Below are 20,006 nucleotides of genomic sequence, written 5' to 3'. Positions count from 1 at the left end.
CAGAAATTACGTCGTTGGGAAAAGGTGTCGCGGCGCAACGTTCTTGTCCACTTGTCCACGATCAAACACTTCCGCTAGAAGGTGTGACGTGAGCTACTAGTCCTTGGCACCATTGGAACACGTTGCGTCAAATAGTTGTTTTGTGCCGAAAATAGTAGATCTAAAAGCCCACAATGCGCTGTAGACGTGCTCTGTTGTGAGCTTGTACATCTGCTATTTGTAAATTGCTCCAGAATTCCCATTTAGCCTACTAACTACAGTGTAGTTATCAAAGTAGATATTCTTCAAGTATGTCTTATATTTAGCGCGACTCAATGTTAGTTCGGGGGGGATTACTGAAGGATTGACACATTATTGTCAACTAAAACTTTAAAGTAAATTGACACAACTAAAAAGCAACTATTACTATTTTAAAATAGAAAGCAAAGTGCACGTTTGTCTGCTACTGGTGGTGGTGCTAGACGGAAGTCTGTGGAGTCACAACTTCTCACAAATAGCAGGGTTCTTCATGCAGGCTGCGATGCTGAATACAGATTTCAAGATGGTTTTGGGTCATTCTATCGAGCCACCATCAGGCCCGATTTTTGCAAAACACATTTTTGAGTGGTGCTATTAACCACTCCTACACGCAGCAATGTGTGTCTGTCTCTTTGTCTGTCTAAGCACAGAAGTCCATAACTTATAAGGCTAACACACACACACGCACGCACGCACGCACACACACAGTCACACACACCATCATCATCATCGGCGGTCACTCGTATCCGAGTATGACTGTCCTCCCTCTTGGTGCTTGTGGGTCGTCAGGTGGCGATGGAGGCCGATTCTGGACCCGATTACTCTGGTGCAGTGTGGACAGGGGAATGTAGTTGTGGGTTTGGGTTGGACCGGTTTATTGGACGGTTTATTGGATGCTCTCTCCTTCCTGACTCTGCGCTTGTCCTGTGCAGCATGGCGGAGGTCGTCATCATATTTTGCAGCACCCTCACGGACAAGGTTTCTCCAGGTCGTCCTGTCTGTTGCCTTGTCTTCCCAAGCTTTGAGGTCAATGTGGCACTTCTTTGTTTTAATATTGTCCTTATACCTCTTCTTTTGACCTCCCGGGGCCCGTTTCCATTTAACAAGCTGGGAGTACAGGACTTGTTTTGGGAGGCGAGAGTCAGGCATGCGGACAATATGGCCAGTCCATCTGAGCTGGTTTTGGGCAGTGGTGGCAGTGATGGTGAGAATGTTTGCCTCCTCCAGGACGCTGGTGTTGGTGCGCCGATCCTCCCAGCTAATCCTGAGGATTTTCCGGAGACACCTCTGATGGTACGTCTCAAGTGCCTTTATGTGCCTGCTGTATGTGGTCCAGGCTTCTGACCCATACAGAAGGGTGGGGAGAACCACAGCTTTGTATACCAAGATTTTGGTCTTTGGTTGGAGGTCGCGGTTCTCAAAGACTCTCTTCCTTAGCCTTGAGAAGGAGCCACTGGCACAACTGAGGCGATGGTGTATTTCATCATCGATGACAGCATTTGAGGATAGGAGGCTGCCGAGGTATGGGAAGTGGTCCACATTATCCAGTGTGATGTTGTCAATGGAGATGTTGGGGGGTGGGACAGGTGTACTGCTGTTTGGTGGTGGTTGGTGGAGGATTTGGGTCTTTTTTATGTTAATGGCCAGACCAAGCTGTTGGTATGCACACACACTCACACACACACACGTACAGTAAAAGTATTCTAAGTAGAGTACTAGTCAAGAACAGCACAGAACAGTAGGAGTAGGCCTACTACGAAGTACAGTACAGTACTACGAAGAACAGTAGGCCTACAGTATAGTACAGTACTCACTAGTGTTGTAGATAAAATAATCTTCCAAAGATGAAGGAATGACAACGTTTTTCAGGGTGAAGTATTGAGAATTTATAAAGAAGATTCAGCAGAGTCTGAACCTCAAACCTCAAATGACGTCTAATTGTAGGCTCTACAGAGCCGAACCGACTTTTATTCGGCTCTAAAATAGGAGTATGAATCGGCCCTTAGGAACAGGCCTCCTTTCCTATTCCGGCAGCCCCTCCGGGCGCAAGCCTCCTCAACACTATTCTCAGACAGTTCTTAATTCTTATAGTATAGTCTTGTCTTAACAGAGATGCTATACTAAATGTTCATATAAGGATCTGCGCTAAAGATAAGCTTGACACAAATACAGGTAAGTAGGCCTACATTCGCTGACAGCATGGAGGAGTCAGGTCAGCTGTTAGATGGACAGCTGCAGTTGAGTTACAAATGAGCACATTGGTGTGAAGTGAATGCTTTACTGACTATAGTCCTTTAATGAGACTGAAGGGAAGGCAGAGAAATACACAATAATGCGTATATTTGGCAATCTATTTGGCATTCTAAAATATCCATTACACTAGGTCGAGGCAGACTTTTCAAATCAGCCTCATCATGGCACTATAACAGGCCGATTCACATTTTTAAATGCATCGATTTGTGTGAAACGTTGCATGCACACTCCCTAGAGGCCAAGCAAAACCTTTGACCTGCATTTTTCATATCTGCCTTTTGTAGCGCCACTAGGAGGCCAACTTTTGTAAAACACATTTTTTTATATTACTCCTTCAGATCAGATTGTGTCCAAAAATCTAGCAAATCGGTACACTGTATCTCTTCAGTTATGAAGACAGATCTTTCATATTCCATCCTGATTGGCTTCCAAAGTTTGCAGGATTGGCCCGTTTTGAACAAAATGCCACAAATCATGAACGCAGAATGCAATTATGTGAAATGTTGTACAGACATTCCTACTAATCAGAGGAATAAATCCCACCCTTTTCACATTGGCCTGTTATAGCGTCACCAGCAGAATTTGAACATCCAATTCCCATCAAAGGCGTAACGTAAGATACACCACCAAGATACCCATGTGCCTGTCTAAATACTTACTTAATGTCAACAAAGTCCACACACACAACACAAGAGGGAGTTCAACAACCCATGTGCAACCCAGATTCGGCACAAAAGGGACTATATATTAATTTCGCTCCTATGCCACCAAAATGTGGAACGCCCTACCAACAGTCATTAAGACATGCAAATCCCTTGACTCCTTCAAAACCGCTCTCAAAGGGCACCTACGGACAGCTGCATTTCGAAACTGGCCCCTCGTAAATCCCCCACCCACCTCTTTTTCCCCTCACTGTATATGTTTTTTTCTTTTTTCCTTTTTACCTTTCCTGTTTTTGGCTATTAGTACGTCTCTAAATGTTATGATGAATTGAACATGGTGGAGCCTATTCTAAACAAGTGTAATGCTTTATCGTGTACAGTTTTGTATTGAGTTGTGCTTGAAATGTAGGCTACTGTAATTCTCCAATCTGTTAATAAATACCAACAGGAGGCCATAATAACCTACCTGACCGGGCGGAGACCTGTGCTCCTCCAATGAGTACTTTTTCTAGTTATTAATCATTATGAGTATTTTACCAGTTCTTATCATTGTAATTATACAGTGTGAGTATATAAATAAGCTTATAAAGCATTGGGCCTATAGACATATGCCTATGTGTTACCATACAGCATAGATACCAGACAGGCAGATGGTCCCATATATAGCCCATATATCTCTGCTGTCGGGAGGAAACCACATAACTCCAAAATGTTCATTTTTCAGGAAATGAAAAGTAGGCCTATACATTTTTCAGGAAATTAAGAAAACCTTATATTTTTTAAAACAAAGCAACACAGCCTCATCAACGTTGGTGTTGTAACTTTATATATTGTCAATTACTTCCATGAGAGGGGGCGAGGTGGTGGAGTTAGCTGTTTTAACGGACATTTTGAGGGTCCAATGGAGTTAAGAGGTTTTGTCCAAAGCTTATTTATACTTTCGTTCAATATTTTCGAAACGTAAAGGGCGTTCAATAGCACTGATGTATGCCAAATAGAAATCAAGAGAGTCGAGGCTGTATCCGGAAGACAATGGCCTCCTCTAGTGGACATATTATGCAAGTCAATATGAACAGCTTATGACTATGGGTTTAATTTTATGATGATTGATAGCTGTAATGTTCTTGCACCAAAGAAATGTGGCTTTTGTCCAGGAAACACTGGGTTTTTGGTATGTTTTACATTTCGACACCGTAAACCACTCCATAGTGATTAATACGCTTGAAGCCTATAGCACATAGGCCTATAGGCTATTATATAAAGTAGAATACAATTCATTCATTACAATGGTTACCAATCTATGGATGCATATATATACGTTGACCTGTACAGACTGCGTCGCACACAGGCTGCTTTCCTACAGGCTTCTGAGCTTCTCGCATCCCACCTCCTCCACCACATTCACCTCCATAGCAGCTCTTTCCCTCATGCACCCCTCTCTCAATTTCTATATTCAAGGAAGCCTTATTATCTTACTTATGAGTAAGTAAGAAAACTTACATTTACATTGCAGAAGAAAATGATCAAAACAAAACTCCTTTCTCTCCAACTCCCTCTGGACCCTCTCTCACTTCTCAGGTTCAAAGTCAAAGACAAAGTCGTACGATTTGTCTTTCCAAACGACCTCCTAGGCTCCTACCAGAACCTGCACCTTCCTTCCCCTCATCCATTGTTTTTGAGGGGCGCTAGTCCCTCCTATGCCCAGCTTTCCCTGTTTGTGTGAACTTTAACGATGATTTGATTGGCTGATCACCCCATAGCGATGATTTGATTGGCTGAGCAAAGTACATAGAGGATAAACGCGAGGGCAGAAAAGTGAAGACGCCCAAAGTGACTGGCCGGAAGATGCTTTGATTGGCTGAGCACAGAATGTGATTGTGATGTATGATATATGATGGTAAGATCGCCCCTCACTTCACACAGGTGTGATGTTTTTATTCAATAAACATCTTTAACCTTTCTCAAAGGTGTGGTTCTTGACTCATGAAACTGTATTGTGTTCTGATGGGCCACATAATGCGACAACTGCTGCTACATGTATTCTATTATAGTGGTTCCCAAACTTTATCATATCAAGGACCCCCAAATTGACACCAATTAGCCCACAGACCCTGTTATGACCCCCTGTCTAGGGAAGGGAGGGGACTACATAATAATGGAGGGGACAGCTTTTCTAAATAAGTTTTGGATTTTATTATCACTCTTTTTGTTTCAGCAGAGGCTAATTTCATCATAATGGCTTCGGGGTGCAAGGTTTACATTAAGAAAACTTGCTACAAATAAAGAAAACCCCCTAACATCAACCTAACCAAAAGAAACAAAACAAAATACAATTTACTAACCTACTTACCTAAAACTAACAAAAACACAATTAAAGGATGAAGTGGGCTTTGACTTAGGATATACAGAATGATTATATAATAAATATAAATATGGACATATAAATATAACTTACAATGTTACTTTAAATAATTAGCAAATAAATAAGATTACAAAAGGAACAAACTAAGAATTAACATAAACCAAAGAAACAGAACTCAACGTACTCACAAAGGACTAAAGACAAACTAACTAACAGAACTGCACATCAACGGAAACAAAAAGAAAGCGGTTGCATTGGGTAGTCAAACTGGCAGCTGGAGACGCCAAGTCAGACTGAGCATTTTATAGAGGACAGGCCAATAACTCGACCAATCGCAGATGAGGCTGGGAATCAGGGGCAGGCACAAGCTGGGCCTGTCAATCTGCATCACCATCTGGGTTCAATCAGCCACTTCACACTCACACTATCAATCAGCACCGTCCACACCCAACTCCACATACTAATCTCATTCACCTCCATTCACCACCTTACAGAAACACAAGGGGAAAACAATAGAATACAAAAGCCACAAACTATACAGCATATTCCACCTCAACACAATATTTCCCAAATTAACCAAATACAGGACCTTGGTCCGTAACACCCCCATTTGAAAAGATATGCCAGGGACCCCCATGAGAGAAGATGTTTACGGGTCTAGCAGTGATTCTCAACCCGTTTATTTTCAAGGACCCCCCCAGTTTGACATGCATTAGTCTACGGACCCCCATTTTATTGCATTTCTATCTCTGAGACCCCAATTTATGTTGATGGAACCGACACGCTCTCAATAGTTAAATTATTGTTACATAAATGCATTAGGCTACTTAATTTACAAGACGTCTACACAATTAGAGCATGTAAAATAATTGTCAATTTGATCAACGTTTGCCTTATCTCTCCTATGGCACAACATCAATGCAGCAGGGAATTGTGGGCAAAATCATATCCAACGAATGGACAAAATATTCTTTAGTTTTGGGTCTGCGAGGCAACATCTCATCAAATGGTGGTCCGTGGCTTAAATGCCGAACAAGTAATGGGCCTTGATATGAAAAGGGTTGAAAATAAATGTACCTGATCGAGTACCAAGAGTATAAAAGTACACATTATGCTTCAAGTTTTCAAATGTATAAAACTCATTTGAAAATAGCTGATCTACAAGCTCACAATGCGTCACATCGATCAGCTATGGCCAAAATGTATAATAGGGCTGAAGTGGTTAATCTAAAGTGGTTAACTAAAGTAACTAGTAACAAAAGTTTTCAAATAAACCTAGTGGAATAAAAGTACAATATTTGTGTCCGACATGTAGGCATATGAGTAGAAGTAAAGATATTGGAAATGCTCCAGTAAAGTAAATACCAAAACATGTCACTTAAGTACAGTACTTCAGTTACTTTCCAGGCCAGCACCACTGATCTTAACAGGAGCAATACCTAATAAATTATTTTAAAAATATTATCTTTGAAACCAGATCATCGGTATATACTAGGCTCATCAGTGTCAGTGATTACACCGTGAGAGTTGATTTAAGGTTTATATGATTAATTCAATAGTTTGGAATCATTGGCTCGGGGATGCGACAAACAAAAGTGTTGAATTCGAGGCTTCGCGGGGTGGAGCCATCGATGGAAAGTGAGTAGTTATTTTGCGGCGATGCCATTCGATCGGCCGCTCAAACGTTCTTGGAGCTGACGAGGACGATGGGGATGTGTCGTCTCTTCATCTCTCTCTTCATCTGGCACCAGGAGCACGGCGTGCAGCAGGAGGTGTACACAGTCTGTGCACATGGTGCCCTGCAACACAACACAACACAACACAACACACAGTATCTATGGTGCCCTGCAACACAACACAACACACAGTCTCTATGGTGCCCTGCAACACAACACAACACACAGTCTCTATGGTGCCCTGCAACACAACACAACACAACACAGTCTCTATGGTGCCCTGCAACACAACACAACACAACACACAGTCTCTATGGTGCCCTGCAACACAACACAACACAGTCTCTATGGTGCCCTGCAACACAACACAACACAGTCTCTATGGTGCCCTGCAACACAACACAACACAACACAGTCTCTATGGTGCCCTGCAACACAACACAACACAGTCTCTATGGTGCCCTGCAACACAACACAACACACAGTATCTATGGTGCCCTGCAACACAACACAACACAGTCTCTATGGTGCCCTGCAACACAACACAACACAGTCTCTATGGTGCCCTGCAACACAACACAACACAACACAGTCTCTATGGTGCCCTGCAACACAACACAACACAGTCTCTATGGTGCCCTGCAACACAACACAACACACAGTATCTATGGTGCCCTGCAACACAACACAACACACAGTCTCTATGGTGCTCTGCAACACAACACAACACACAGTCTCTATGGTGCCCTGCAACACAACACAACACAACACAGTCTCTATGGTGCCCTGCAACACAACACAACACAGTCTCTATGGTGCCCTGCAACACAACACAACACAACACACAGTCTCTATGGTGCCCTGCAACACGCAACACAACACAACACAGTCTCTATGGTGCCCTGCAACACAACACAACACAACACACAGTCTCTATGGTGCCCTGCAACACAACACAACACAACACAGTCTCTATGGTGCCCTGCAACACAACACACAGTCTCTATGGTGCCCTGCAACACAACACAACACAACACAGTCTCTATGGTGCCCTGCAACACAACACAACACACAGTCTCTATGGTGCCCTGCAACACAACACAACACAACACACAGTCTCTATGGTGCCCTGCAACACAACACACAGTCTCTATGGTGCCCTGCAACACAACACACAGTCTCTATGGTGCCCTGCAACACAACACAACACACAGTCTCTATGGTGCCCTGCAACACAACACAACACACAGTCTCTATGGTGCCCTGCAACACAACACAACACACAGTCTCTATGGTGCCCTGCAACACAACACAACACAGTCTCTATGGTGCGCTGCAACACAACACAACACAACACAGTCTCTATGGTGCCCTGCAACACAACACAACACAGTCTCTATGGTGCCCTGCAACACAACACAACACAGTCTCTATGGTGCCCTGCAACACAACACAACACACAGTCTCTATGGTGCCCTGCAACACAACACAACACAGTCTCTATGGTGCCCTGCAACACAACACAACACAGTCTCTATGGTGCCCTGCAACACAACACAACACAGTCTCTATGGTGCCCTGCAACACAACACAACACACAGTCTCTGCACATGGTGCCCTGCAACACAACACGACACACAGTCTCTATGGTGCCCTGCAACACAACACAACACAACACAACACAGTATCTATGGTGCCCTGCAACACAACACAACACAGTCTCTATGGTGCCCTGCAACACAACACAACACAACACAGTATCTATGGTGCCCTGCAACACAACACAACACAGTCTCTATGGTGCCCTGCAACACAACACAACACAGTCTCTATGGTGCCCTGCAACACAACACAACACAACACCGTCTCTATGGTGCCCTGCAACACAACACAACACAACACAACACACAGTCTCTATGGTGCCCTGCAACACAACACAACACACCGTCTCTATGGTGCCCTGCAACACAACACAACACACAGTCTCTATGGTGCCCTGCAACACAACACAACACACAGTCTCTATGGTGCCCTGCAACACAACACAACACACAGTCTCTATGGTGCCCTGCAACACAACACAACACAGTATCTATGGTGCCCTGCAACACAACACAACACACAGTCTCTATGGTGCCCTGCAACACAACACAACACACAGTCTCTATGGTGCCTTGCAACACAACACAACACACAGTATCTATGGTGCCCTGCAACACAACACAACACACCGTCTCTATGGTGCCCTGCAACACAACACAACACACCGTCTCTATGGTGCCCTGCAACACAACACAACACACAGTCTCTATGGTGCCCTGCAACACAACACAACACCGTCTCTATGGTGCCCTGCAACACAACACAACACACAGTCTCTATGGTGCCCTGCAACACAACACAACACACAGTCTCTATGGTGCCCTGCAACACAACACAACACAACACAACACAACACACAGTCTCTGCACATGGTGCCCTGCAACACAACACAACACAACACAACACAACACAACACAACACAACACAACACAACACAACACACAGTCTCTGCACATGGTGCCCTACAACACAACACAACACAACACAACACAACACAACACAACACAACACAACACAACACAACACAACACAACACAACACAACACACAGTCTCTGCACATGGTGCCCTGCAACACAACACAACACAACACAACACAACACAACACAACACAACACAACACAGTCTCTGCACATGGTGCCCTGCAACACAACACAACACAGTCTCTGCACATGGTGCCCTGCAACACAACACAACACAACACAACACAGTCTCTGCACATGGTGCCCTGCAACACAACACAACACAACATAGCAGAGGTTTGATTTGATCTATTGATCTTATGCAGACTGCGGCCATCTTGCCATTCCGATAATTAACAGGAGTTGCACCACTCACTTCACACTGGTGTGTTTGGAAGAATTCACTTTCAGCTGCCTCCCACATTATATTGAGTGATATCCAACGACAGACAGACAGACAGACAGACAGACAGACAGGCAGACAGGCAGACAGGCAGACAGACAGACAGACAGACAGACAGACAGACAGACAGACAGACAGACAGACAGACAGACAGACAGACTGTCATAGCTGGCTCATGCTATGACAAAGATTGGAAGGCAGGAGACAGCGCAACAGTATAATAAACTGTATTTATTATATATATAAGGCTAGACAATAACTTAAATGAACTGAACTATAACATAATGAAGCAACAGGTATGAGGTGTGGAGTCAGTGAATCAGTGGTGTAGGTGTGGTGTATGGATGGGTGATACATGGTGTGGTGCATGTGTGGATGGAAAGAATAATCAAACATAAAGGAGCAGCGACATGGAGGCTAGTGCAGGGAGTTGAGGCAGCAGGTCTGCCTCCTCTGGATCTCTCTCTTCAACTGGGGTGAGTGTGGCATTTATAGCCTCTGGGAGACACCGGGCCCAGGTGCTCTCCCATCAGCCATCAGGCCAATGATGCCCTACCCAGGCTCACCTACAGGATGACAGTTAGGCAGGCAGGCAGGCATTCTATTCATATGTGTGGGGCATCACACCCCCCCCCTTAAAGTCGTGGTCCCAATAGGAACCATGACCCGTTTAACCTACATACATCTACTATACATCAAATTCACGAACATGTTACATTTTACAATTAAGTGCACTATCTTCATCAAATGTAGCCTACCTATGGTTAATCAACGATTAATGTCCCACTAACCAAAATATTTTACATTTCACAATCAAGTGCACTATATCATTTTAAACATGTTAGATACACTACTACAATACTCCAAAGTGAAAAACACCCTTAGAGCCTGGCCTTGCAACACCTGGACCCTCCTCCCCCCTTAACAGCTGGATCCTGGTGTTTCAGCTAGCAATAGGGCTGTCAGGAGAAGAACAGGCCAGGAGCCACAACGCCAGTCTCTACAAAAACAAGGACACCAAGGGTTAGACAGACATCTCTAAACAGGCGCACGAGACAATGCATCCGCCACCACATTATCCTTCCCTTTAATGTGCCTGATGTCCAGAGCAAAGGACTGCAACAACAAAGACCACCTAATGAGCCTTTGGTTCGGACACTTAAGAGAGCTAAGGAATGTAAGTGGGTTGTGATCTGTATCCACTCTAACAGGTACCCCAGACCCCACATACACACTGAAATGTACCAAAGCCCACACCAGTGCCAATGCTTCCTTCTCTATTACAGAATAATTAAGCTGATGCTTATTAAATTTTTTGGAAAAGAAGCTGACCGGCCTGTCCACCCCCCCACTGTCAGCTTGCGCCAATACTGCACCTGCTCCAACATGGCTCGCATCGACCTGCAACTTGAACTGTTGCTCCATGCGAGGAGCTGCCAATACCGGAGCAGAGCACAACAGGATTTTGGCATTCCGGAACGCCTGCTGACACCGGGTGGACCAGACGAACTTCACCTTATCCTTCAGAAGATCAGTTAGAGGAGCTACAACAGATGAAAAGTTTTTGCAAAAACTCCTATAATACCCAATTAACCCCAAGAAGCGCATGAGGTCCTTCTTAGTGGCAGGAGGAGGGTAATTCTCCACAGAAATTACTTTTGCCTGTACCGGACGGACCTCCCCCTGACCGACTACCCGGCCAAGGTACGTGACTGTCGCCCGAGCAAATTCACATTTAGCCAGATTCACCGTTAACCGCGCGTCAGCCAACCGCTGAAAGAGGGCGCGAATCCGAGCAATGTGAGATTCCCAAGTATCGCTGAAAATTACACAATCATCCAAATACACGGCACAGCCCTCAAGGTCCCCAACCACCCTATTCATGAGGCGTTGAAACGTCGCCGGCGCATTTCGTAACCCAAATGGCATAACTTTATAGGAATAAAGCCCCGACGGAGTAATAAATGATGAAATCTCACGAGCTCTCTTTGACAATGGGACTTGCCAATATCCCTTTAACAAATCAAACTTGCTGACAAATTTTGCCGACCCAACCTGATCAATACAGTCATCCATTCTAGGCAAAGGGAATGCATCCGGTTTGGTCACGTTGTTAACTTTCCGGAAATCCGTACAGAACCGAACTGACCCATCGGACTTTGGAACCAAGATGCACGGCGAAGCCCAGCTAGATATGGCCGGCTCTGCAATACCATTCTCCAGCATATATCGGCACTCTGTATCCAACACCCGATGTTTGTCTGCAGAGACCCGATAAAAACGCTGTCGAATGGGTTTTGAATCAGTCAATTCAATATCATGCTCAATGAGATGCGTTTGTGACGGTGTGTCACTAAACAAGTTTGGGAAACTACCAATTACCCCAGTCAGCTCTGAGCGTTGTGACTTGGGGAGATGACCCAACAGATTGTCCAACTTGCCAAGAGTCTCTGTGTTTTTCAACCGCCCATAAACCAATGTCTCATCAAAGGTGCTTGTGTCCTCGCTCTCAGCCACAGTCACAGACTGAGAGGCAGGACCCACACCAGCTGCCAAACACACAGGTAGAATCACCTCAGACTCTCGGCCATAGTACGGTTTTAACAGGTTCACATGACATAACTGAGAGCGGTTCCGACGGTTAGGAGTTGAAATGACGTAATTTTCATCAGAAATTTTCTCGAGCACAGTGTGTGGACCTGTAAACTTTGCTTGAAACGGCGAATTCACAATCGGCAAAAGAGCCAGCACCTGATCACCCGGACTGAATTCCCGACGTTCAGCCCGCCGATCATAGGAGCGCTTCATTCTCACTTGAGCTTTTGCCAGGTTCTCTTTAGCCATTGAACCTGCCACATACAATTGCTGCCTAAACCCATTGACAAAGTCAATCAGATTTTTGGGAGGGTCAGGAGCTTTGAAATTGTCATGCAGTAGTGCAAGCGGCCCACGGACCAAATGGCCAAACACCAACTGATTCGGACTAAACCCGGTACTCTCTTGCACTACTTCACGAGCAGCTAGCATTAACCAGGGCAAGCCTTCCCCCCAATCCTTGCCCAACTCTGTACAGTATGCCCGCAACATTGACTTCAGAGTCTGGTGAAACCTCTCTAGCGCCCCCTGGCTTTGAGCATGGTACGCTGAGGATTTAGAATGTTTCACCTGGAGTTGTTTCAGAACCTGGGCAAACATGTGAGAAGTGAAGTTCGAACCCTGGTCACTCTGGAGAACCCGTGGAATGCCAAAGATGGAGATAAACTGTGACAGGGCTTTCACCACAGCCCTAGTTGTTATGGAACGTAGCGGATAGGCAGCTGGATACCTGGTTGCCTGGCACATCACAGTTAGCAGGTACTTGGCACCAGACCTTGACGGGGGAAGAGGACCAACACAATCAATTATGATATGTTCAAATGGTTGACCTATAGCAGGTATAGGGTGCAATGGGGCAGGTTTGATTACTTGATTCGGCTTACCAGTCATCTGACATGTGTGACATGTTTTAATATATGCAGCAACATCCTTTCTTAATTTTGGCCAGAAAAAATACTGCAAAATGTGGTAGTACGTCTTCTTCACCCCCAAATGCCCTGCCTGGTCATGTGAGAGTTTCAAAACCAAATCCCTGTACTTGGCTGGCACTACCACCTGGAACACTGGTTCCCCTGCCCCCAGCTCCCCACAAGGCATCCACTTCCTCACGAGCAACCCGTTATCCAGAAAGTACCCATTAGCACTATCCTTTACTTCACTACCTGTCAGAACTCCCTCAAACAAGGCGCTGATGGACGGATCGGACTGCTGCTCTGCAACGAGCTCTGTCTGAGACACAGAAATAGGCACATCAGACAAAGAAAAACTTGCATCAGAATTTACAACTTCGTTACGCTCAATTTCACGAGCCCCGGCACGCGTCACGGCCGCTGCCGCAAAAACCTGCGGAAAATCCCGCTCAGACTCATCTGGGTCACTGCCCACGACTGGAATTGGACTCACCAGTGGTGTTGGCGGCACATTAGCCCATACTAGACCCCCAGCGTGCATATTTCCCAGGAGGACATCGACCCCAGCCATTGGAAACGCTTTACGCAACGCCACCTCCACCTCACCATGGACAAGGCCACAGTCTAGCTCAAGTTTGTGTGTAGGAGAAGAGATTATGGACATGCCCATACCACGGCTCAACATGGCATCCCCGGTCGCAGACTTCGGTGAAAACGGCAGGACAGACTCAAGCACGTATGTGCCCAGCGCTGCTGTGTCTCGCAAGATGTTCACGGGCACCTTTTCTTTGGACCCGACAAGAGACACAAAGCCCCTCTCCACGAACGGTCGATATGCCACGTCTACACCGCCGAGACTACTCTCGCTCTCATGTAAAGGACCTATCGACCTAACATCTGCCACAACAGGCGCTACAAACGCTGCCGATTTCACATGTGTGTTATTCCTTCCTTTAAAGGCATAACAATCAGCTTTGATATGCCCTCTTTTCCCACAGAAATGACATGTTCTTTCGCCGTCACGGGCAGCCCGACTTTTCCCATCCTCCGCTTTAAACCCACTGGTGGAAGGTGCGCTATTGTTATTATTGCTGGATGCGCTATTATGGCTGGGTGTAGTGTTCTCCCGGTGCGTATTTTGCGCGCCTCGCGGTACCCATTCCCGATGCGTCAAAACATATTGATCCGCCAAAGCGGCCGCCTCTCCCACCGTTTTAACCTGCTGTTCACTGACAAAGGTTGCTACCCGCTGTGGGATTGCTCTCATAAACTGTTCTAACAGCACCAATTCGCACACTGTCTCGCATGTTGTTCCACCTGCAGCAACACGCCACCGATTAAAGTTGAGCACCATCTGCCGTGAAAACTCTAAGTACGATTGCCTCTCGTCTTTTCTACCATTTCTAAAACGCTGCCGGTAGCTCTCAGGCACCATCTCATATACTTTCAGCACAGCAGTCTTAACGGTGGCATAACTTAGACAGTCAGTCACCGACAACGCAGCATAAGCCTCTTGTGCCCTCCCAGTCAGAACACACTGCAGCATCACAGTCCGATCCGCATCAGGCCACCCTCTCGAGTCCGCCAACCTCTCAAACAATGAAAAAAATGTCTCAGGCTCCCTCTCATTAAATTTTGGCATCAACCTTAAATTACCAACTAAATCAAACTGCCTGTTAACTGCAGTCGAGGCTCTCCCTCCACTCTCCAAACACGTCTGATCCATTATCCCCTCTTTTACCAGCTCCAACTTCTCCCTCTGCAAGTCCGTTCTCATTTTCTCTCTCTCAGTCTCCGCCCTATCCATCTGCAACTGGATGAGCATCAGTTCTTTTTGCTGTTCGAATGAAAAGTTTGAATTTGCCTTTAAGCTTTTAATAGGCGCAAAGGCAGCCGCGCCACCTCCCCCTGCTTCCTCAGGCAAAACCTTTGCTTCTTCTAAGTCTCCCATCAAGATCAACCTTAGTGTACCCACTTTGCGTCTCCTGTCCCCAATATCGATGTGGTAGTGGTCAGCAATATCAAACAACTGTTCCTTTGTACAGTCATTTAAAAATTCCACTGACGGCGACGCCACAAATTTATCAATTTCCGCCATCACAACGTTTGGATATAGCTAAACCGAGAATAAATATTAAACACAGCGACGTAACTTTATACAGAGCGACCCAAACAAAAAGAGCGTCCCCTATCTGCCTATCAAACCCTTATCTACCTCACCCTAGCTCTTCATGGGGTTCGGCAGGGGTACTTATGCACTAATTTATACGATGGGGACAACGCAACCATTTAATAGTTGCGCCGTCAGCCACGTACTGTGCTCCCGAGACAATTGCTACTACTGCGTTCCCCCAACACTATAAGAAAAATAACAAACCCACGAAAGTTAAAAAACCTCCGTGGCTAAGCCTCACATGGGACAATGCAGTCTAGCTCCTATATTTGTTTGAGTACTCTCTATAACTTACGTGATGTGTCACCAAACGTGTATGATTTATCCAAATAACTCCATGCTCAACGCAAAACAACGAACGGAAAACAAAAGAATAGCAACGGCCACGGAAAGTCAAGCGAAAAACCGCACCCCAAACAATTTGAAATCCGTGTCACAAAAGACAAAAAGGGAATCCCGAGCCAGGCTTCCCAACCTCCGGCTCTGATTGGCCCCGATCTACCGTACGTCACGGGGATACCCCCAATTTACTTCCGACCGGCTGTCAAAACGGTGCGCGTCACAACCACTAGGTTCTAGTAGCCGCTACTAGATAACAAAACCGAACTCAAACTACAAATCAAAGTTTGAAAGTTTAATACTCACACTTCAGGACCGAGCCCCCATTTGTCATAGCTGGCTCATGCTATGACAAAGATTGGAAGGCAGGAGACAGCGCAACAGTATAATAAACTGTATTTATTATATATATAAGGCTAGACAATAACTTAAATGAACTGAACTATAACATAATGAAGCAACAGGTATGAGGTGTGGAGTCAGTGAATCAGTGGTGTAGGTGTGGTGTATGGATGGGTGATACATGGTGTGGTGCATGTGTGGATGGAAAGAATAATCAAACATAAAGGAGCAGCGACATGGAGGCTAGTGCAGGGAGTTGAGGCAGCAGGTCTGCCTCCTCTGGATCTCTCTCTTCAACTGGGGTGAGTGTGGCATTTATAGCCTCTGGGAGACACCGGGCCCAGGTGCTCTCCCATCAGCCATCAGGCCAATGATGCCCTACCCAGGCTCACCTACAGGATGACAGTTAGGCAGGCAGGCAGGCATTCTATTCATATGTGTGGGGCATCACAGACAGACAGACAGACTTACCTTGATGCCATATCGTTGCCTCATGGACACTCTCATTGCCATGGATATTGGACGGACACAGCCAAAGATGTCCAGCAGAGGGAGACAAAGGCACTGTCCGTAGCTCTTGGTGAGGATGCAGGCGTAGCAGGGATTGATTGATTGATTGAAATATTTATTAACAGTTTGTAGAATTTACAGTACATTTTAAGCACAAACTCAATACAAAGACTGTCAACTGTGAGTGGACGACCCAATTAAGCATTACACTTGTTTACAACAGGGTCCACATTGTTCAATTCATCAAAACATTTAAAGACATACAACCATTTAGAGACATACAAATAGACATTTCTATGTAGCTAAAGAACAGAACAGGAATTCATCATATGGGAAGCAAAAAAGGGAAAATATACAAGCACTGGGAAAATATACAATATACAGTGAGGGAAATGGGGTGGGGGGGTGGGGGGGATTCAGATTTTACAGAGGCCAGTTTCGAATTGCAGCCATCCGTAGGTGCCCTTTGAGAGCGGTTTTGAAGGAGTCAAGGGATTCACATGTCTTAATGACTGTTGGTAGGGACAGCACCAGAACCCAAAACGACCTGGTTGGGTCACGTGAGTGCACGGTATGAATGATCTAATATCTGACTACTATATTTCTACAATACATATACCATGGTAGTAGCATCCTCTTCATTCATTCAATGAATCAATAAATCAATGAATCAATCAATCAATCAATCAATCAATCAATCAATCAATCAATCAATCAAACAAACATAAATATAAATGTAGATATAATCAATGTATATATGCAGCTTACAGTCAGCAATGTCATCGCAGCAGTCACATATCCCAGAGCCCCAGTCGTTGGATTCTGTGGACTCCAGCACCGGCTGAAGCTGTTTTATCTCCAGCTTAGAGTTCATCCTGATCTGAACACGCAAGACACTACAATATTATAGGATATATGCACAGAAGCCATTTTGGAAATAACTCTTCCTATTCACCTTTTTCCTGGGCTGTGTGTGCTCCACTTCCTGTCGATTTCATTGCATATCATTGGTCATCTGACCAGTTTCATTGGATCAAATCGACAGGAAGTGGAACACACACCTAGGAAAAAGGTGAATAGACAGATTCAGAAACGGGTCTCATGGTCACAGCTTACGTATTTCCTGTAGGCGGACTCGACATAGCTACAGGGTTTAAACCCTCACCAGGCGCACCTCTTCTACTACAGTGAACGATAGAGTGACTTATAGTCTGCCTCAAACGTTACTCTTTTACCTGCTTTTTACAAACACTAACATTACAAAGATGCATAGGCCTATACCGGAATGTGCGCCATAGAGCCTATTTCTATTGCATGCGTTGCATAACATAAAATGGAGCTCATAGCTGAAGTTCAGGAGCAGGACCTCCACCTCCAATCGGGTCACCTCCACCCGTATATAAGAGCCCATCCAACCCACGGTTCTCTGTTCTCACTTTGTCGCTGGAACAACATATTTTCAGATGGGGGTCAGCGGGCCAATTACATATATTTAAATGTTTGAGAAACACAGGTTTTTCAGAAAACTGTCAGGATTTAGAAGGCATTTGTAGAATCGTCCTGCATGGTCTAAATTAAAATTTCCCGTCGTGGGTCGCATCTTCGTTTCCGTTCATTAATATTCGTTCCGTTAATCGTTTCATGCATTATTCTTTTCGTTAATAGATGTTGTTAAACTAATTCATTTGGTGGTGTGGTCCTTGATCGTGAATAGTGGGGGAAATGTGTGCAAAAAAAATAATTTGACCCACATGTAAATCTGTGATGTGACAACAAAGATGATCCTGATTCTGAGGCACATGAGTGAATACACAGGGTTTGATTTTGGTTTTATCCAGTTTTTGTATTGACCTGTACTTTCCTTGACCCATTCTTGTACCCATTCTACATACTGTGAATAAAATCAACCTTAACCACATGAGCCTTACACAGTACTCAGCCTATAGATACTTATTTGTGAAACATTGCAAAACAATATTCAATATGTACGGAGCCCCTGAGTGGCCATGGTAAGAAATATAAATCGGACAAGATATTATCTCGTCCGGACAAGATAATATCTCGTCCGGACAAGATAATATCCGTAAATATGTGAGCTTGTACATCTTTCAGTAATAAAAAAACAATCTATATATTTTGCCAATTCAAATTTGCCCAAAATATGGATGCCAGGGTTAATGTGGTTAACACAAGTGTGTACTGTTACAATTGGCTCTTATCAAACAAATATATCAAACATAATTTCCAAAAGGAAATACATTTAATTCAGTCATTCAATTGACCAGAAGCAGGGATAAAAATTTATAAAAAATAAATGTACAGAGGGTGGATATCGAAAGCACCCCCCACCACCCCCAAATCCCCCAAACACAAATCCAACCGTGTGATAAAAATAATACATCATTACAATTAGGCTATAGTAATACAACTAAGCGTAGATTGCATTATCTCAGGCAATGGCAGAATGTCAGAAAAATAAAATTAATAAATATACGGCTATTATGAGCATTCATTAAGTTTACTAGACAAGTAGACATGAGGGTGATCTTACCTGCGTGAGCGGCTATGCACGCGCATGTGTGTGTGTGTGTGTGTGTGTGTGTGTGTGAGAGAGAGAGAGAGAGAGAGAGAGAGAGATATGAGGGGGGAGTGAGAGATAGTTCTATCTTCTTCTAGATATATATTCTACTGTACATCACCTGATGAACTACAATTATGTGCTTTACGATTAGACAGAGTTTATGGAAGAATGCACCTTCTTCTCCTGAGCCAGCCCGACCAGTTAGTCCTGCACGCGTTCCTCTGAAGTCAGTCACGTTGGGATTATTAAATGTTATTCATTAAAACACTCCACGACAGAAAAGAAAATAAGGCGAGGCAGCAGTGACATGAGCACAGCCTCATGTGACTCTCCCCTCTATATTCGGACTACACGTGTCAATTCAATTCAAAAGAGCTTCATTGGTATGAGAAAACATTGCCTAAGCAAATGTCAAAATACAATAAGAACTGTTGAAAATGGGGAGTATATACAGTTGGAGGGGGTACAGCATCTTTGTAAACAGAGCGACTAATGTTACATTCTATCGTTATATACATTTTGAAACAAATAGCAGCATTTTCTTTTTTGCAGTCACTTTGGGACAAATAGCAGCTTTATTTCTCAAGAATATTTAACATAGAGTGTTTAAAGGTAGCAG

The 20,006-nt window shown here is 44.7% G+C and overlaps 1 pseudogene across 1 annotated transcript; it reads right to left on the bottom strand.

Moving 5' to 3' along the window:
• Nucleotides 1–6,793: 6,793 nt before the first annotated feature.
• On the bottom strand, nucleotides 6,794–19,394 carry LOC310866016 (cornifelin homolog B-like; annotated as a pseudogene). Its single transcript, XR_014571113.1, has 5 exons — nucleotides 19,358–19,394; nucleotides 17,575–17,686; nucleotides 17,332–17,353; nucleotides 16,768–16,900; nucleotides 6,794–7,094 (listed from the first exon to the last, which is right to left on the bottom strand). The product of XR_014571113.1 is annotated as a cornifelin homolog B-like (transcript).
• Nucleotides 19,395–20,006: the final 612 nt, after the last annotated feature.

This window comes from Protomyctophum parallelum, assembly GCF_964188405.1.
Source record: "Protomyctophum parallelum genome assembly, chromosome: 1".
Taxonomy (NCBI): domain Eukaryota; kingdom Metazoa; phylum Chordata; class Actinopteri; order Myctophiformes; family Myctophidae; genus Protomyctophum; species Protomyctophum parallelum.
This window is presented reverse-complemented; position numbering and strand designations above follow the sequence as displayed.